General features: G+C 37.8%; 1 protein-coding gene across 4 annotated transcripts in view; it reads right to left on the reverse strand.

Moving 5' to 3' along the window:
- CKAP5 (cytoskeleton associated protein 5) overlaps nt 1–22,081 on the reverse strand; it is a 114,604-nt gene that overhangs the window by 79,678 nt on the left and 12,845 nt on the right. The window contains exon 1 of one of the 4 annotated variants that reach the window (XM_058688837.1): nt 9,914–10,030. The exons of 2 other annotated variants lie outside the window; for them this stretch is intronic. The gene's annotated coding sequence lies outside the window, so the exon portion shown is untranslated. Of the gene's footprint in view, nt 1–9,654; nt 9,802–9,913; nt 10,031–22,081 lie in introns of those variants that run through there. One more of the 4 variants, XM_058688836.1, reaches the window with a different exon arrangement.

Raw genomic sequence — 22,081 nt, forward strand, 5'->3', positions numbered from 1 at the left:
GGAGTTTTACTGTGGTGTGATGGAAATGTTTTGAAACTAGAAAGAGATGGTGCTGACACAACACTGTGAGTATTCAAAATGCAACTGAATTGTTCACTTTAAGAGAGTTAATTTTATGTAATGTGAATTTCATCTCAATAAAAAAAATTTGTAAGTTCTCAGGTGATTTTAATGTGCAGCCTGGGTTAAAAACTTCTAAAGTTATTTTCTTGGCATAAGTTTGAGCTGCAAAAGCAATCTCTCCTATCTGACTTTTTAAAAAGAGAAACACTCAATGAAAGCTTTCAACACATTTTCTAACCAAGAGAATGTGAACTGTCAGTATCTTTCAGTATTCTGTAAGATTACTGCAATACTTTTTCTTTTTTTCTTGTTGGTTGCTTTTTAGAAACCATTAAGAAAAAGAATATCTAACCCAACTGCCTCATGTAAAATTTAGATGACAGTGTGTTATATATTCTGAAATGGCTTCTACTACTTTATTGCCTGAGTTTTTAAAAGTTGGTGTTTATGGTTTTGCTTTCTATTAAAAAGAAAGGCAGGCTTCATACCCAAACTTCCCCAGCCATTGAAATAATGGATATAGTGTTATGTATGTGGCACTGGGGACTCCTGCTCTTCGTGTTGGTCTTCTTGCAGGATTGATATATTAAGAAAAAAAAAAGGCCTTATCCACTAATTTTCTTCCCTAATTATTTTCATTTTAAAATTAACTTTAGAATTTAATTTTTTACATCTATAAGAAAATATATACAGTTTGTGAGTTAGGAAGCATTACAATAAAATTGACCCATTGACCTAACACCCAATCTAAAAATTAGAACACTACCATTATTGGGGTGTCTGGGTGGCTAAGTTGGTTAAGTGTCTGACTCTTGATTTCGGCTCAGGTTGTGATCTCGTGGTTCGTGGGTTTGAGCCTATGTTGGGCTCTGCGTTGACTGCACAGAGCCTGCTTGTGATACTCTCTCTCCCTCTCTCTCTCTCTGCTCCTCCCCTGCTTGTGCTCTCTCTCAAAATAAATAAATAAACTTAAAAAAAAACACACACACAACAGAACACTACCATTATTATTACTTCACCTGGGCATTTCTTTCCTACTCCATCCTTCTCCCACAGAAGCATTTTCCTGGAGTTCATTTAGTTCTACGCCATAGTCACAGTCACACATCCCTAAACAACAAAATTAACTGTGCTTGTTTGTTAGCTTTAGAAAAATATTATCTGTGTGTTGTCTTCCATGACTTACTTTTTTCATTCAATATTTCATTTGTAAAATTCATCCGTGTGTGTGTACTATAGTTCAAAACTACTCAAAATGTGGTACAAAGGACTGTACTGGATCACAAACGTATCATTCAAAGACAAGTATAGAAATGGAGATAGTGGTTTAGAAACTGCCATAGCACCTAACTTCTTTTATTATGGTGGTTTGAGGATCTGAAAAAAGTTCAGCAAGGCTAAAGAATAAAATGCAACACAGAAAGTAAAAGGATATAAAGTCAGGCTAGAAAGTAAGTCAAGATCAGACCCTGGAAGATCTTGTGAGCAACGTTAAGGAATTTGGACTTTATCCTAAATGTAAAACGAAACTTTGAAGAATTCTAAATAGGAAATATTACATATGCTATCAAACTTGCATTTTTTTGAAAATTTTAAAAAATGTTTTATTTATTTTGAAGGGGGCAGGGGCAGAGAGAGAGGAAGACAGAGAATCCCAAGCAGGCTCCGTGACATCAGTGCAGAGCCCGATGCAGGGCTCAATCTCATGAAGCATGAGATCATGATCTGAGCTGAAATCAAAAGTCGGATGCTTCACCAACTGAGCCATCCAGGTGCCCCCAAACTTGCATTTTTTGAAGACCATATGTTGTACATGTAAAAAGCAATGTAAAGAATGCTTTGGAAGGCAGTAACAATGGAGGGAAACCAGTTAGAATACAGTGATCTAAGTCAAAGATGATGGTGGCCTGCACCTGAGGATGGCAAGACTATCCGTCTTTCCTTCTTAAAGGTAAAATGGAATTAATACATATACATGCCACTTTGTCTTAAGAATGTACAAAAGTGGGGGGAGGAGGCCCTGGGTGGCTCAGTCGGTTGAGCATCTGACTTTGGCTCAGGTCATGATCTCAGTGAGTTTGAGCCCTGCATCGGACTCTGTGCTGACAGCTCAGAGCCCAGAGCCCCTGGTTTGGATTCTGTGTCTCCCTCTCTCTCTGCCCCTCCCCTGCTCATGCTCCATCTCTCTCTCAAAAGTAAAATAAAAACATTAAAAAAAATAGGGTACAAAAGGGGTTCTTTTTTGTGCCATAGGCCTCTGGTAAAGTCACAGACACCTTCTTCAGAATATTTTTTAATGCATAAAATAAAATATGTAAGATTATGTCAAATAATTTTGAAACATAATTGTTAATTACATTTTATCAAAATATTTACTTTAAAATGTGAATGACATTTTAAATGAACTTCTCCATACATTAAATAAAATCTAGCAGCAGGTGTATTACTATAATTACTATAATTTTGAAGTTATATTGGACAAAAATATTTTGATATACTATATCACATAATGTGATTATGAAAATTACTTCTATTGGTAACAAATACACAGGTCATTCTTGTGGCTTATGGCCTACATTCTTCACTGAAGAAAATGCTAAAATTTCAGTTAGATGGTAAGAATAAAGATGCAATTATTTTTCCTTCCAAGTTCATAGAGTCCCTGAATTCCAACCCCAGGTTAAAATCTCTTGGTCTACACAACCTTCTAAATCTTATGGTCACATGAAAGCTCTTTACTTTCAAAGACTTTAGGGCACTATTTACAACAGTCCCAAAGTCTCTACCTAAAACAGTTACTACCAATCTATATTTCAATAATACTTTATATTTTACAAGTATTTTTACAATAATTTTCTTATGTGAGGATCTAGTGAGGAAGATATTTAATTGCTTCTATGCATTTCACAATGTAAATGCAAGCACACTGTTTTATTACCTTATTGGGTTTTCTTTCTTTTTTCTATTATTCTAAGTTATGAGCTCTTTCTTCCTAACCTGTAAGATTCTCTTGAGCAAGAACTTTTTGTCTTAATAATCTCTATCCTCACAATGCTCAAAGAACAACATGGGATAAAGCAAATGTAATTATCCTCTTTTTACATATATGGAAATAAAGGCTCAATGTCTTACCCAGGTCACTTAAGTAGGAGAGACTGGCCTAGAAGAGATTTCTTGAATGCTAGTTTGGTGAATTTCTTAAAATTTATCTACATATGGTTTCTAGATGATCTATAGTGAAAACTATTCAACCTTTATAAATAATATGATTTATTTTGGTGATTACCTAACCCAGGTCTTTTTTTTTTTTTTTAATGTTTTAATTTATTTTTGAGAGAAAGAAAGAGGGTGAGCGGGGAGGGGCAGAAAGAAGGGAGACACAGAATCCAAAGCAGGCTCTAGGCTCTGAGCTGTCAGCACAGAGCCTGATGGGGGACTTGAACCCATGAACTGCAAGGTCACGACCCGATGTGAAGTCTGACGCTTAACCAACTGAGCCACCAAGCACCCCTTACCTAATTCAGTTAAGATATAAAGACAAGAAAGAAAGAAAGAAAGAAAGAAAGAAAGAAAGAAAGAAAGAAAGAAAGAAAGAAAGAAAGAAAGAAAGAAAGAAAAGAAAAGAAAAGAAAGAAAATAAAAGAGTAAATGAGCATAATGTGAAAAACAAGTTTATCTGACTCTTTCAAAAGGACATAGGTAACTTAGAGAAATTTAAAATACAGTTAGCTGGTAAGGGGGAAATCATCCCTAATCAGCAGCTGCCTCTAATAATCAAGCCTACCTACCCAATTGGGCCTTAAAACACTGTTAACCTGCCTTTGGATAAGAATGGAATGACTACAGTTTTAATTGTAATTTGGGATTATTCATGCAGTCCAACCCTTACCCCTGAAAGCTCTTATTCCATTGACAGATGGCTCTACTAACTGATCAAAAAAAAAAAAAACAAAACAAAAAAACTTTCCTTGAGATTAATAAAAAACAAAAGGATGCGAGACTACAATGGCTATAGTTCATATTCATTCTAAATTTCTATAATTCTAGAACATTTGGGGAAGTGGTCTTTAAAGTGACCACTGCTTGAAAGCTGAACTCTGCAAATTTTAACTAGTCATTGTCACAAAGGAAAATAAAAACCTTGGGAACATCTAGAACATATACAGGAAGTAATGAAGAGGAACCTCAGAGTCAGTATAAAATAGAACACATGTAAAATTAAATGTAACGATTTCATGAAAAGTCACGTAAGTTAAAGGCCTGAATGATTTCTTTAGAGGAATGTAGTACTGTTTTCAATATACACAGCAAACTGAAACCAAACTAACATTCACAATAGCCAAAGAATGGGAGCCATCCAAATGTCCATCCATTGATGAATATGGAAAATCCACACAATGAAATATTATTCAATAATAAAAAGAAATGAAGTACTATAAAGAACTCCTAAAACTCAACAACAAACAACCCAATTAAAAAATGGGCAAAGGGGATGCTTGGGTGGCTCAGTCAGTCAGGAGTCTGACTCGATTTTGGTTCCAGTCATGATCTCACAGTTCCTGAGATGGAGCCCCATGTGGAGCCCCACACCTGCTTGGGATTCTCTCCCTCTCTCTGCCCCTCCCCTGCTTGCTTGCACACACGCCCGTACATGCTCTCTATCAAAAGAAATTAATAAACTTAAAAAAATTTTTTGAATGGGCAAAGGACTTGACTAGACACTTCTCCAAAGAAGATCTACAAATGGCTAATAGGCACATGAGAAGATGTTTAACATTACTAATCATTAGGGAAATGTAAATCAAATTTTAAGATTCCACCTCACATCTATTAGGATGGCTACTATCAAAACAAAACAAAACAAAACAAAACAAAAAGACAATTGTTGGCAAGGATGTGGAGCAACTGAAACCTTTGTACGCTGTTGTTAAGAATATAAAATGGGGGGGGGGGGCACCTGGGTGGCTCAGTCGGTTGGGTGTCCGACTTCGGCTCAGGTCATTGTCTCACAGTTCGAGAGTTCGAGCCCCATATCAGGCTCTGTGCTAACAGCTTAGAGCCTGGAAACTGCTTCAGATTGTGTCTCCCGCTCTCCCTGACCCTCCCCAGCTCACATTCTGTCTCTCTCTCTCAAAAATAAATAAACATTAAAAAAAAAAAAAAAAAAAAGAATGTAATTTGGTATAGCTGCTGTGGAAAACACTATGGCACTTTTTCAAAAAATTAAAAACAGAATTACCATATGTTCCAGCAATTCTACTTCTGGGTATATATGCCCAAAAGAATTGAAAGCAGGGTCTCAAAGACATATTTGTACACCCATGTTCATTTCATAGCAGCATTATGCACAATAGCTAAAATGTGGAAGCAACTCAAGTGCTCATCAGTGGGTGAGTGGACAAGCAAAATGTGGTTTACACATACAATGGAATATTATTTAGCCTTAAAAAAGAAATAATTCTGACATATGCTATAATCTGGATGACCCCTGAGGCCATTATGCTAAAGTGAAATAAACCAGCCACAAAGATCATTCCACTTAAATGAGACAGTCAAAATCAGAGAGACAGAAAGCAGAAGGGTTTTTGCCAGTGAACAGATGGATTGGGGTATGTTCAATGGGTGTAAAGTTTCAGTTTTCCAAGTGAAAAAAATTATGGAAATGGATGGTGGTGATGGTTGTACAACATAATCTGACATGGTATCTGATACCAGTGAACTGCATACTTAAAAATGGTTAAGATGGTAAATTTTATGGTATATGTATTTTATCACCTTGAAAACATTATACTAAAAAAAGTCAGTTTCAAAGAACCACATATTGTATGATTCCATTTACATGAAATGTCCAGAATAGGCAAGTCTATAGAAGTAAAAAGTGGATCAGTGGTTGCCTACGAGTGAGGTGTTTGGGGCTATCAAAAGGGTAATGGCTAAAGAGTGTGGGATTTCTTTTATTTATTTATTTATTTATTTATTTATTTATTTATTTATTTATTTATTTATTTCTGAGACAGAGATAGAGCATGAGCAGGGGAGGGACAGAGAGAGAGGGAGACACAGAATCAGAAGCAGGCTTCAGGCTCTGAGCTGTCAGCACAGAGCCTGACGCGGGGCTCGAACTCACAAACTCTGAGATCATGACCTGAGCCGAAGTCGGTTGCTCAACCGACTGAGCCACCCAGGCACCCCAAGAGTGTGGGATTTCTTTTTGGGGCAATGAAAATGTTCTAAAACTGTGGTGATGACTGCACAAATCTAGAAATATACTAAAAGCCACCAAACTGTACACTTCAAAATGGGTGAGTGATATGCAAATTATATTTCATTAAAACTGTTAAAAAAAAAAAAAAAAAGAAACTAACAAAGTTTACTAACAGAAGCCCTTAGGAGATAAGAATGATTTGTTGGGGTGCCTGGGTGGCTCAGTCGGTTAAGTGTCTGACTCTTGGTTTCAGCTCAGGTCATGATCTCATGAATCGTGAGTTCAAGCCCCACATCGGGCTCCACGCTGATAGTGTGGAATCTGCTTGGGATTCTCTCTGCCCCTCTCCTACTCACGCTCTTGCTCTCTCTCACTTGCTCCCTCTCTCCAAATAAATACATAAACTTTAAAAAAAATGATATGTTAAAGCTACTGATCATTTTACATGTGCATATGTTGGCTGCAGAGGTTAAGAGTCCTTTCTAATAATAAGGAATTAGTCTATTCCAATTTTACCTAAAGCATTCACATTCACTGAATTTTCCTATGGGTGCAGAAGTTCACAGGAGTACAAGTAAGAAGTTTAAACAAATAATCATAATACAAAATATGTGTGGAAACTGCTTTAAGCAAGGGATAAATAAGGATTATGGGAGTTCTAAGACAGGATTAAAAAAAAAATTTTTTTTAACGTTTATTCATTTTTGAGGGAGAGAACAGAGCATGAGCCAGGGAGGGGCAGAGAGAGAGGGAGACAGAATCCGAAGCAGGCTCCAGGCTCTGAGCTGTCAGCACAGAGCCTGACACAGGGCTCGAATTGACTGTGAGATCATAACCTGAGCCAAAGTTGGATGCTCAACCGACTGAGCCACCCAGGCCTCCCTAAGACAGGATTAACCACCAGTAAGTGACGTATGGTCAGCGAAAATCTCATAGAAAGGATGGTGTCTGAACTCAGTGATTAATGAAAGGTGGGATTTCCAAAAAAACAGACAAACAGAAGTAGAAGAGGAGACATTCTAGGCTGAGAAAATAAGAAAGGGAAAGTCTTAGAGACAGGAAAGTACAGAACATGTTCAAAGAACAATGAATGGCTCCATTTACCATAGTCTAAGACCAGAGAGGTAGACTAGGGTCAGGTCATGTAGAATCTTGAATATTAAGCTAAGCAGCAGATGCTGATGACTGCAGCAGGGCAATGACATAATCCTATCTACTTCAGAAAGATAAATCTATGTAGAATGGATGGGAAGGAAGAGAAAATAGAATCTTGCTAGAAAATTATCACAGTACTCCAGGACAAAGATAAATAGGAGCCAGAATTAGGGGTCTTAGGGATGGAAAGGATGGGCAGGGGAGACTGAAGGGAGTTACACTAAAGAAGGAGAATCCGTAAGCCTTAGCAAATAAGCATGTGGGAGCAGTTAGAGTCTAGTAGGAGGATCCAGTCTAGGTGACTGGGAGAACAGTAGTGTCAATGACATAAAAATGTCGGGAGTTCTGGATTGTTTATTTTTGGGGAATGGAGAAGAGGTGAGGAATATGATGAGTTTAGTTTTAGACTTGAGAAATATGATCTTCAAGTGATTGAAAATGTGGCACCAGGATTAAACAGAGGATTCTGGATTTTATAAACACAGACATAGGAAACCGAGTTGTCATTGCATAACAAGGTTTGATGCTTTAAGAGTAAATAAAACTGCCAACAAAGAGAAGCATTAATAAAATTAATTTGAACTATACATGATGCTTGCTATGGCTCATTCAATCTAGTCATACTACAAACGTTCATAACTTTCAATTATTCAGAGCTCTCAGGAGCCTTTACAACTAGCATGAAACAGAAGCAAAAGCAAGGAGGCCAGCTAAAATAAGTCTATTCCACGGAAATATTATAATCTTACATATTACTGTATCTAAAACATCTTCCAAACAGCTCAAATACCACATAATCCACACTGCTGCTGAAAAGGTTTAGATGTAATTGTTTATTTTTAGACTAGAGATTAAGAAATGTTTCCAAGGTCATATTAAAGGTAGAACTTAGAATAAATTTTGAACCGATTTTTTGGTTTAGTATTCAATTAACAAATTACCTATTAAGTATATATTATTATAACATATAGACTCAAGTAATCTGCATTTTCTCATTCATCAATCAGCTAAAAGTAAGGCACCAAGAGATCAAGTCATGAGTAATGTTAGAGCTGGGCCTACAACCTAGATCTCCTTTCTCTCAGTCCACCAACTTGGCCGTTCCATTCATGGGTCCAACTGGAGTATCCTTTTAAGTTTCTCTAACTTGACAGTCTATAAGAATGATCATAAAGCTACTAAACAGGCTGTTTCAGCTTTCTACTTGGGAAGAAGCCATGGCAGTGAAACCATTTTATGGCTAATTCCCAAGCTCTTGACCTACAAAAGCTCTTCGCTATCACAATACACGAGATCTGGATCTGATTACCATTCCTGGACTCTCACTTCTGGTTAAGGAAATGCTACTGCAGAAGCATAGAATAAGTGTGAGGGAAATTTGAAGAAAATGTCCACTCCAAAAGCAACTCCTTTGAATGACCAATGAAGTATGATAATAGACTCAAACAAAAAAACAAAAAACAAACAAAAAAAGAAAGAAAAGAAAAGAACTATAAAACAGGGAAATAGGGATAAAACAATACACAGGCAAGCCCAGAGAGCTTTACTCAAACCTTATATAGAAAGGACAAATGGATTAAAGAAGCATAACAATTATGTAACTGTCATAGAAAAGTTAAGATTTTTATTACTTAGCCAACCCAGACAAAAGCTCACCTCTAAGTACCAGTAACAAAAAGACAAACCCTTCCCCCTAAATTTAAAAACCTCACTGCCCTCAGGTAATTCCCACTAACAAGGACAAGCGTTACCCTCTTGCTGGAGTATTCTCCAGAAATCTGAACTGCTTCACTAGCAGTTATCTCAGGAAACTTGGGTGTGCTTGCTGTCCTAGTCCTGGGATGGTGGCCTCTCATAAATTCCTTCTGAAGGGGAAGGATAAAGAGCTGTCTCTGAGCGATCTCTTACACATCCTGCTATTCATATCAGCAGGACAGAAGATTAACTGAACTCTCTGGAGCAGATGATCACTGTTAGTCTCCAAAAGAGGGACCCGCAGCCACACAGGCCTCTGGGGAGTTGGAAAGCTAAAACCTGGCTGTGAATTAGGTCAACTTGGAGAGTTACTGCTCAACTCTACCAAGGTACCTGAAAATCTAATGCTTACTCATCCCTAAACTACCCAGGTCTCCAAATCCCAGGCGAAGGACCCAAGGCCCAGGACACTAGATCCAGCTCCACCCATCCAGCTCAATGGGGTTACACTCGAGTAAAAGCAAACCTCTCCTCACCGCAAGAGGAACCAGGCTGGGGCAAACCCGGGTCGTGGACACAGCTCAACCACTGCATATCCAAACAAGCACCCTAGGGCCGCTGTCACCACCCAGAAGTAGAGCAGATGCCCCAGGCTTTAGCTCACTGCAGCCGGCATTGTTTACGCTCTTTCGCCACCTAAGCCTCTGATAGGCCAGGAAAGTCCCCTGCACTGTCCACCAGGACTTCCGGCACGGGCACGGGATGCTTGACCCCCGCCCGCAGTTTGACACTTACGCTCCCTGGGCAGGGAGAGGTCTGGGGGCCCTATGGTCCAAGCAGAATCAGCAGGAATACCCGGCGGGCCGTGGCGGCATTGGTGCGGAGGGCTGCTGAGAAACGCCTCCTCCAGGGGCGGGGCCCAGAGCTCTCTGTCAGAGTGCCCGCCCCACCTCGGTGCCCCTCCCAACACCCACTGAAGGCTTAAAGGAGCCGCATCTTAGTCCAGAGGTCTGCAGGACTCAGGGTGCTGCTTCTAGCCCACAGGGTTTTCAAGGCATGAGGCAAAAGAAGGACCAACTAGAAAGACTCCTCCCCGGTTGGGTGGGCCTCTTTTTTTGTTGGCAACACAGGCAACGTTCCCGAAACAAAGGAGGTGACCAGTTCTTATTATCACAATCCTAATCCCTCCTCCAGGGATGGAAAAAAAAAAAAATTGCTGCAGGCAATAGCCAAAGTATCTGGGTAAATATATAGCCCCCATTATGTAAGATGCTTATTCCATTAATTTGAGCAGTTAGTGTTCTTCAAATGGCAACTGAAAGAACCAGAAAGGAATTTGGGCAGCCTGCACTGCTTCACCACCTCACCCTTTCTCTACCACAGGGGAAATCCCAGACAATGATAGAAGATGGGTAGGAAGGCAATAGGAGGAGAAATGGAAAACATTCTCCTTCTCGTGAGCAAAATGTGCCAAGAACTGGCACAAGAATTCAAAAACTGACCAAGAATTCATCACATGTCCACGTAGATGAAGAAATCTTGCACACAAATACAATTGTGATGTGCAGCCATGCAATTTAATATGAAGAGTTCTTGAGAAAACTGTAGTAGAAACTGGATTAATATCTCTGGAGTTAAGTAATGGTCTCTGAGCCCTCCATAGGTTATCAGTGGGTTTTAACTTTCTTTTCATAGGAGGAATTTTTCCTCAATCTCAGTTTACAAGGTTCGACTGCATTTTGTGTCTCGTACTGTCAGGAATATATTAAGCCTATATTAGCTGAATAAACACACCTTATTAAAGCCTTAAACCACCACCAGACAAGTATGGGAATCAATTTAGTGAGGCAAAAGACCATTTTTTAAGTGCCCTAATAACATCCTCCATTTCAAACATGGGTTCAAGGGAAAATATAGATTCCAAAGGACAGGCAAGACTGCTCTGCTTACTAGGGAACAGACAGGTTACTTCTATTCTGAAGGTCTCTGAAGGTCTTAGAGAATTCTAGGATCAGGCTGCCAGTAAGAGAAATGGATTCAGATTAGAATAGTCTGATTTTCAACTGCCAAGAAAATCTCACTTTAAAGTGCATTTAACTGTGAATGATACTTTTGAATTAGGTAATTAAGACCGTTCATTCTATCCCCAGGAAGCATATCACACTATTCTGAGGGTAATGGTTTGCAGATCAGCCTCCCCATTAGATTGTGAGCACCTCAAGGGCAAGGGCTAGAATGTGTCTTAATCACCCTTTTCTCCCAGTGTGATACAAAATGAATATTCAATAAATATTTATCACAAAAATTATGACCAACACTTTCTTTGATACAGGAGTCCAGACAACCATCAATAAGCATAGCACAGTGAATACAGGTGTGCATGCACACACACAAATGGCTAACACCCAGTGCTATGCGTGTTAGTGAATTAAAAATTTAGAGAAGAAATCCACTGAGTGTACAGCTCGATCTCAGACATGAGAGCTCAAGATTATTATTATTATTATTATACAGATTTATATCTCTTGTCTCAAATACACATTTTATATAAATATTCCTGAATAATTCTTAGATATTTTACCAAATATAGTCTAAAATAGGCCATCTTATTTTGGTTACTGCTTTTTTCTTTATTATACCATGAGGAGAGTAAACTGGACATGTAAAACCTTTACAATTCAGCTACCAGTTAGTAGTCTTCTCCATAACATGGGAATGTGAAACTGTTTAGGAAATGATTTGGTAAAAATTATATATAGAACATAGGAAAATGATAACAATTCATGTATTAGGAAGGTCGAGTGCGGGATGGGGGGGCGCCTGGGTGGCTCAGTCAGCTAAGCGACCGACTTCGGCTCAGGTCATATCTCACTGTGTGAGTTTGGGCCCTGTGTGGGGCTCATGCTGACTGTGTGGAGCCTGCTTGGGATTCTCTCTCTCTCTGTACCTCCCAACTTGTGCATGTGCTCTCTCTCTCTCAAAATAAATAAACTTAAAAAAAACTTCAATCCACAAGCATAATTTAAAAAAAAACAAAAGGAAGGTGGGATTTCTTGTGCTTTTAAAATATCTTTTTTCATCCCAGGGTTTAGGGATTGAGCCCAACCTCTGGCTCCATGATGAACGTGGAGCTTGCTTTAAGATTCTCTCTCTGCTCCCCTCTCCCCTGCCCCCATACTCTCTCTCTCTAAAATAAAAAAAAGTATATCTCTTTTTTCACTGTAACGTTTTTTTCTCTGTAACACATTAACATAGAAAAGAAAACTATTTAATGTGTGCATAACCATCAATGGAAAAGGGTTGTTTGTTTTTAAAGTGTTATTTATTTAAGTATCTCCACACCCAACATGGGGCTCGAACTCACGACTCTGAGATCAAGAGTTGCATACTTTTCTGACTGAGCCAGCCAGGCACCCCACGAAAAGGAAGTTTTAAGCATTAACTGGAAATTTTCATTAGATCATATTTAATGAAAGAAAGAAGCCAAGTTAGTGACTAAGAGTATGGACTCTGGAGATAGAATGCTAGCTCAAATCCTGGTTGGAACCATTTATTAGCTGTGTGGCTTTAGACAAGCTGCTACCTTTCTGTGCTTCTGTTTTCTATATGTAAAATGGGAAAAATAATAATATCTACCTCATTAAGTCATTAGGAGAATTAAACCAGTTAAGTTTATCATATTTATAAAGCACCTAGGACAGTGCCTATAATAAAGTGCTATATAGAAGTATTTGAGAAATAAAAAATATAATGTTCAACAAATACTGTTTACCTTTTCTGTCACATTCCTTTTAAAACTAAAAAGCAAATGCACACCATCAACTGCTCCCAACTCTCTGTGTTCCCAGCTGTCAGAAAGAGATAATAACTCAGTTTTAGAGAGGGAGGAGAGATTCCCCAAGCTGAGAGCTTTCAAGTAAGGTTTATTAAGGTATAACTTACGTACAATAAAATTCACTCTTTTTAGTACATAGTTCTAGGAGTTTTGGCAGTCACAGAGTATCAGCACAATCAAGAACATCTCCCTTAGCCCAAAATATTTCCCGGTGCCCCCTTTGTAGTCAACTCCTCTCCCCTAGGCAACCACTGATCAGTATGCTGTTCTACAGTTTTGCCTTCTGCACGATGCCATATTAAAAAAAAAAAAAATCATACAGTGTATAGTCTTTTGAGTACAGCTTTTTTCATAATACAATTGAGATCATCCATGTTGTTGCACAGATCAGCAATTTGTTCCTTTTTTATTGCTGAGTAATATTCCCTTGTATGATCTAACACATTTTGCTCATCAATTTTACCAGTTACCAACATGTGGGTTGTATCTAGCTTTTAGGAATTGTGAAAAAGACTACTACAGATTTTTATACAGACATAAGTTTTCAGTTCTGTTGGGCAAAAACCTAGAAGTGGGAAAGTTGAGTGGTATGGTAAATGTATGTTTAATTTTATAAGTAAGTGCCAAAATGTTTTCCAAAGTGGCTATATGAACCACTCTGCAATCTTCCTCCACCAGCAATGTCTGAGAGTTCAAGTGTAACTGTATCATTACTTAGTACTAATTTCTAGTATGGCTCCATATTTTTATACCTATGAATTAAAGCCAGTTTTTTTCTGCAATTTAGTTTTAATGGTTTGTAATGTCCTCTTCCATTTACAAACCAGTCGTTGATCATTTGGTATGAATCTTAGATGCTACTTTATTAATACTTTCAAAGGGGTAGATCAATGAAAATTAGTCTTTCAAATCCCATCCAAAAGCAGTCAAATTTGGTCATTTTATCTGGATCGACAAGCTACAAGGCTAAACAAATAGCACTCCTAGTAAGCAGAACAAACCAAAGCATATATTATATATCTGTCAGTTTAACTGTTTTTCCAACATTCAGATGGGCTTATCCATAGCCTAAGTAAAATTCCTCAACAATCTTATTACGTAACAAGTCATATTAAACATATTTATCAAAATATAATTCTCTTGAGTAGGAAACAAAAAGAAGCTTCAAGAAAATATTTTAAAACTTATCATAAATACTTGTCTACTATTTCAAAAAAAATGCTTTAAAAAGGAGGTGTGGAATTTTTTTGTAATTGTTGGTGAGCATGGAGAAACTGGTACATCCGTTTTGGAAAATATTTGTATTAATAACCCATTCCCAAGAGAACTGGGAGCACTACGTCCACACAAAAACTGGTTCATAAATGTTAATATCAACATTATTCATAATAGCCCCAAAGTGGAAACAACCCCCAAATCCACCAATTTATGAAAGGATAAACAAAATGTGGAATATCCTATCCATACAATGGAATATCATGCAGCCATAAAAAGGAATGAAATAGTATTATATGCTATTAACATAAGTTAACCTTGAACACATTATGCTAAGTGAAAGAAGCAAGGCACAAATGGCCGTATGTTGTGTGATTCCTTTGGTATAAAATGCACACATCAGGCAAATCCACAGGGACAGAAAGTAGAATGGCGGTTGCCAGGGGCTGGGGTGGGTAGAATGAGAAAGAGGGAATGGGGAATGGCTGCTAATGGGTATGAAGTCTCTTTTTGGAGTGATGAAAATGTGCTGGAATTAGATACTGGTGATGGTTGCACAACCATGTGAATATGTTTAAAAGCCACTGAATTGTATGTACACATTAAAAGGATAAATTTTATGGTATGTGAATTATATCTCAATTAAAAAACTCACTGACAAGAGAATGGATAAACAAGCTGTGGTATATTCAGAAAAGATATTATACAGTAGTGAAAACAAATGAAGACAACTATTAGCAAAAACCTGCATGAATTTCACAAACCATAGCTAGTACTAGAGAGCATACAGTATGATTACACAAACCCAAACAATATACTGCTTAGGAATGTATACATTTTTTTTTAATTTAAAAGAAAAGTATAAGGAGGATAATGCCGAAAACTTAGCATAGTGAAAAAAGCAGGGAATTAAACCCAGGATGCAATCCAGGAGGACTGCACAGGATATTGGTAATGATCTATTTCTTAAACTGGGTGGTAGGATGATGGGTGTTTCTTTTTCAAATTTATAACATAAATAATATATTATATTTAAAATATATTAAATACTCCAGGAGTTTAAAAATGAAAGAAAAAAAAAGCTTTGCCTCTTGTTAGTAGGATTTTATAATTTAAAAAGTTACATTCCATAGTGTTCAGGTAGAAGTGTAAGAAGGCACTTTTTTTTTTTTTTTTTTTTTTTCCCAATATGAGAGGAGTACTGGGCTGGAAAGAAGAAAATTTATATTCCCAAATCCCTGTTCTACCATTAGTTTCTACCATAAAGCTGTGAAACTTTAGGAAGGTCATTGAATCTTTGGAGGCTTCAGTGTTGTCATGCATAAGACAAGGAGTTTGTATTAACAGCTCTCCCACCTCTAAACTTTTGAGACCATGCTCCACAACCACTATTTGTATATGATAAACAACATGCTTGCAATTCCAAGTTCTTCAGTACTAAGATATCTGCAGCTAATGTTAAATGTTTGGAAAGTGCTTCTACTTCAGTGGTAAAATCTCATAGCCTCATTCTCTTTGGCCCTTGGTTAAATTACTACAAAGGGATGGTATCGGTTGTACTGATAATCCAAAACCACAGTTTGCATACATGTGGATTCTACCATCATTTTCCCTTTCCAGGCAATCTCACCCTGGTAGAATAGATTTTGTCCCCAGGCCAAAAAGAAGGGATTCACACAAGCCACTCAAAAAGCACAATTTTAATCATCAGTCTCTTATGCCTGGCAAAGAAAGTAATGTGGTAAAAGATAAAAACACTGATTCAAGAAGTCAGGAATATGAACTATATATTTCCTTCTCCATATACAGAATACTGGGAAGGACAGTTTCTGAGTCATCTAGTCACATCTAGCGCAATTTGTGGCACCAAGAAGTCAGTATCACTTTCAGAGCAGGCCTTCCTTCCTATGGCTTCTACTCAGGGCACCACACCCAGTTAAACATTCTACTATCAACCATCACTCAAAGGGGATTTAAAAGTGATACATTAAAAGCCCAGGAGAGATGGCTTCACTGGAGAATTCTATAAAACATTTAAAGAAGAATTAACACCAATCCTGAAACTCTTCCAAAAATTTGAAGAGAACATTTTCAAACTCATTCTATGAGGCCAGAATTACCCTGATATGAAAGCCAGACAAAGACACTGCAAGAAAACTACAGACCAATATTGTTGATAAAATACTGATGCAAAAATCCTCAAAATACTACCAAAGTGAGTCCAACAGCACATTAAAAACATTATACACCATGCCCAAGTGGAATTTATTCCTGGAATGCAAGAATGGTTCAACATACCAAAATCAATCAACATAATACACCATAACTCATTACAAGAATGAAGGACAAAACCCACATGATCATCTCAATTGATGCAATAAAAAGCATTTGACAAGATTTAACACCCTCAATGATGAAAACGCTCAAACAAGGAATATAAGGAGACTACCTCAACATAATAAAGGCCATTTATGAAAAGCCATAGCTAACATCATACTCGGTGGTGAAAGACTGAAAGCTTTTCCTATAAGATCAGGACACCTATTGTAGCCATCCTATTCAATACAGTACTGGAAGTCTTAGCCAAAAGAGTTAGGCAAGAAAAAGAAATAAAAGGCATCTAAATTGGAAAGGAAGAAGTAAAATTATCTGTTTGCAGATGACATACTTTTATATGTAGGAAACCCTAGAGACTCCACAAAAGAAAATCTGAGAATAAATGTATTCAGCAAACTTGCAGGATACAAAACCAACACACAAAAACACATTGTGTTTGTATACACTAACAATGAACAATCTGCAAAGGACATTAAGAACACAACCCCACTTAAAATAGCATCAAAAAGAATACAATGCTTTTGGTCAGGAATAAACCTAACCCAGGAGGTGAAACTGAAATTAAAGAAAACACAAATAAATGGAAAGACATCTCACATCCATGGATTGAAAAACTTAGTTACTAAGATGTCCATACTCCTAATAGATTCAACACAATTCCTATCAACCCCAACAGCATTTTTTTGCAGAAATAGAAAAATTCATCTTAAAATTCATATGGAATCTCAAAGGACCCCGAATAGCCAAAATAATTTTGAAAAAGAAAAACACTGGAGGACTCATACTTCCTGATTTCAAAACATTACAAAGCTACAGTAATCAAAACAGTGTGTTACTAGTATACAGACAAATAGACCAATAGAACAGAAAACCCAGAAATAAACCCTCATGTGTAGGGTCAAGTGATCTTTGAGAAGGGTGCCAAGACCACTCAATGGGGACAAAGCAGACTCCTTATGAAATAGCACTGTGAAAAAAATGGATATCCACATGCAAAAGAACAAAGTTGGGACTCTTATCTCATACTATATACAAAAATTAATTTGAAATGATTACAGACCTAAGTGTAAGATCTGTAACTATAAAATTTCTAGAAGAAAAACATAGAGGAAAAGCTTCATTACACTGAAATGGGCAATGATTTCTTAGATGTGATACCAAAAGCACAAGCAACAAAAGCAAAAAAGACAGTTGGGACATCAAACTTAAAAACTTTTGTGTATCAAAGGACACAACAGAGTAAAAAAGCAACTTACGGAACGGAAGAAAATATCTCCGAATCATATATCTGATAAGGGGTTAATATCCAGAAGACAGAAAGAACTCCTACAACAACAAAAACCCAAATACCCCACCTAAAAAAAATGGGCAAAAGAACTGAACAGTCAGTTCTCCAAGTATGATATACAAATGGCCAACAGCATTGAAAAGATGCTCAACATCACTAATCATCAGAAAAATACAAATCAAAACCACCATGAGATAAACTTACACCCATTAGGATGATTACTATATTAAATAATAATAATTGGCAAGAATGTAGAGAAATAGGAACCTTTGCACACCATTGGTAGGACTGTAAAATGGTTCAATTGCTATGGAAAATGGTAGAGGTTGCTCAAAACATTAAAAATTGAATACCGTATTACTATATGATTCAGCAATCCCATTTCTGAATGTGTGTATATATGTGTGTATATATATGTGTATATATATATATATATATATATATATCCAAAAGAATTAAAAGTTGGGTCTCAACATGACTTGTACACCCATGTTCAAAGCAGCACTATTCACAATAGCCAAGAAGTAGAAGCAACACAGATGTCCACTGGAGAAGGAATGGATAAACAAAATGTAAAATATATACATACAGTGGAATACAAGACTTAAAAAGGAAGGAAACACTGTTACACACTACAGTGTGAATGGACTCTGAGAACATTACACTAAGGGAAATAAACCAGTCACAAAAAAGACAAATATTGTATAATTCCACTTACATGAGGTATCTAAACTAGTAAAATAGAAACATAAAGTAGAAGGACGGTTATCAGGGGCTGGGGGAAGAGGGAAAGAGAATGTATAGATTGATTTACAAGATGGGAAAACAATTCTGGAGATATGTTTCACAACAATGTGGATGTACTTAATTTAAAATGTACTTAGGGGCAGCTGGGTGGCTCAGTTGGTTAAGCCTCCAGCTTCGGCTCAGGTCATGATCTCGTGGTTCATGGGTTCTAGCCCTGAGAAGGGCTCTGCACTGGTGGTCTGCTTGGGATTCTCTCTGTCTCTCCTCCTTCTCCTCCTCCTTCTTCTTCTTCTTCTTCTTCTCCTCCTTCTCCTCCTCCTCCTCCTCCTCCTCCTCCTCCTCCTCCTTCCCCCCTGCTCTGTCTCTCTCTCAAAATAAATAAAAATTTTTTTTAAAAGTGTACTTAATTATGGGGTGCCTGGGTGGCTCAGTTGGTTAAGCATCAGACGACTCTTGATCTCAGCTCATGATCTCAGGATCGTAAGGTCGAGCCCTTTGTTGGACTCTGTATTCAGGGCTCTGTGCTGGGCATAGAGCCTACTAAAATAAAATAAAATAAAATGTACTTAATTAAAAATGGTAGTTTTTGTGTGTTGCATGTTTTTATAAATTTTAAAAAGTGAGACACTCACGCATTCAACAAAATGCTCTGCAACTATTAAAAAAAAGATGAAGACTAAATAAATATTCATGTGGAAGAAATACATTAAATTTTTAAAAGAAAATTGGAAGGCTGTATATGAAGTCATTTTTGCATTTAGTAAAACCATATAGAGGGCTGTACACATTGGTAGTAGGCTGATAACCACCCTCCAAAATACTAGATTTTAATCCCTAGAATTTGTAAATGTCACTTCATTTGGTAACAGTGTCTTTGCAGCTGTGATGAAATTAAGGATCATGAGATAGGGAGGTTATCCTGAATTATGTGAATGGGCCCTAAATGCAATCACATACATCCTTGTAACAGGGAAGTAGGGAAATTTGACACACACGTAGGAGAAGGCCACATAAAGGCAGAGAAGAGCAAGATTAGAAAAGGCTGAAGTGATATGACACGAATTAGGGAATACCAACAGCCAACCCAAGAGCAAGGAAGGGATTCTCCCAGAGAGCCTCTGGAGGAACATGGCCCTGCCTTAGTTGTAGCCCCCAGAAGACTCATCCTAAATTGTGTTGGACTTCTGGGCTCCAGAACAGTGAGAGAAAAAATTTTTGTTGTTTTAAGCCACCACATTTGTGGTAATCTGTTACAGCAGCCATACAAAACAAATGCAACATTGTACATGTTTGAAATCACATACACATTTTTTGGAAGGATCCACAGAAAACTGTTAAAACGATGGCTACTTCTAAGCAGCACATCTAAGGGGCTGGCTGAAGAACTTTTACTTTTCACCTTCATACCTAGTCATTTCTTTTTAAAACAAAAACAAGCTTCAATGTTTTTAAAAGCTCTAAAACTTTAAAATTCCCACGTGGAACCTTGAAGCTGGTTCTATCTCTACTCATCCCATAAGCTAAGCCTCACTTCTCCCCCTTAACATTTTTTGGGCATCATATCGCCTTTGAAAGAAGCAACCAAATTTTATTACCCTACATCTAGCAGAGTGCTTGGCACTCTAACATAACTCCTAAAAATGGCATCATTTCATCAAACCATAGAAGTCTTAAATATATAATAAATGTGTTCCTTGAGTTATTTATAAATAGAATTTTGTATGTTGAATGTGTATTTCAAATGTCAGGAAAACAATATATTTAATGGAATTCTGAAGTAAACTTTTTCAAAGTGAGAAATCACTCAGTGATGAATTTTGAAATTTCATGAGTTTTGCCACTGTTTTCTTGGTTACCCATTTTTTTTTTTATTATAAAATCCATTAAAAGAGGGTAATTTTAATTTTAGAATCTTTCACTTTGGCAAAGCCAGGGCAGAAGAACAGTTGTTTGCAATAAATCTAATTGTACAGAGCTCCAGTCTCTAAACCTGTCATGTTGGGCTCTGAAGTTAGATCTGAATTCTAAACCTTGCTTTGTCACACATTAGCTGAGTCTCAGTTTCATCATCTGTCCTAACAGTACCACCTTCGTGTGGTTCCTTATTTAATACACACTTCTGGAGCATTCACCATGGGCCAGGCACTATTCTAAGCATTTAAATTACTGACTCATTTAAATTGTTAGAACTCTGAACCTGATACTATTATCTCCATTTTACAGACAAAGAAACTGAGGCAAAGAGATTAAGCAAATTTGCCTAAAGTAATCCAACTAAATGTTGTAAAAATTAAATGAAATTTGGCCTTATACATGTTAAGAATCCTCCCTTAATATCCACATTATTCCCCTGCTCCACAAGTACACGTGCTTGGCAGATCAGGTGAGGTTACTGTTAGGCACTCAGCTAATGTGCTGAATACAGGTAGTACAATACAGTAGCCCAGGGGCCAGCTACTATGAGGGTGTAACAGAGGCACCTAATCTACACTGAGGGGTCAGGGAGGGTCTCCCTGAAAAAGTGATACAGTACAGGCATACCTCACCTTACTGCACTTTCCAGATACTGTGGTTTTTACAAATTGAAGGTTTGTGGCAACTCCGCATCAAGCAAGTCTATCAGCACCATTTTTCCAATAGCATTTACATCACCCCATGTCTATGTCACATTTTGGTCATTCTCACAATGCTTCAAACTTTTCCATTTTTATTATTATATTTGTTACAGTGATCTGTGATCAGTAATCTGGTTTTTTTTTTTTTTTTTTGGATCAGTGATTTTTATTTATTTTTTAACGTTTATTTATTTTTGAGACAGAGACAGATAGAGCATGAATGGGGGAGGGTCAGAGAGAGAGGGAGACACAGAATTTGAAACAGGCTCCAGGCTCTTAGCTGTCAGCACAGAGCCCGACGTGGGGCTCGAACCCACGAACTGCGAGATCGTGACCTGAGCTGAAGTCGGACGCTTAGCCGACTGAGCCACCCAGGCGCCCCTGGATCAGTGATTTTTGATGTTACTATTGTAATTGTTTTGGGGCACCACGAACCACACCCATACAAGACAGCAATCTTAGTTGATAAATGTTGTTCTTTCTTTCTTTCTTTCTTTCTTTCTTTCTTTCTTTCTTTCTTTCTTTCTTTCTTTTTCTTTCTTATTTTTTGAGAGAGAGAGAGAGAGAGAGAAAGAGCGAGCAGGGGAAAGGCAGAGAGAGTATCTAGAGCAGGCTCCATTTCCAGTGCAGAGCCCAACGCAGAGCTCGGTCTCACAACTGTGAAATCATGACCTGAGCCAAAATCAAGAGTTGGGTGCTTGGGACGCCTAGGTGGCTCAGTTGGTTGAGCGTCTGACTTTGACTCAGGTCATTCTGACTTCGACTCAGGTCATGATCTCACAGTCTGTGGGTTCGAGCCCCACGTTGGGGTCTGTGCTGACAGCTGGGAGCCTGAAGCCTGATTCAGATTCTGTGTTTCCCTCTCTCTCTGCCCCTCTCCCAGTTGCGCTCTCTCTCTCTCAAAAATAAACAAACATTTAAAAAAA

The sequence above is a fragment of the Neofelis nebulosa genome, chromosome 10 (genome assembly GCF_028018385.1).
Source record: "Neofelis nebulosa isolate mNeoNeb1 chromosome 10, mNeoNeb1.pri, whole genome shotgun sequence".
In the NCBI taxonomy this organism is placed as follows: Eukaryota; Metazoa; Chordata; class Mammalia; order Carnivora; family Felidae; genus Neofelis; species Neofelis nebulosa.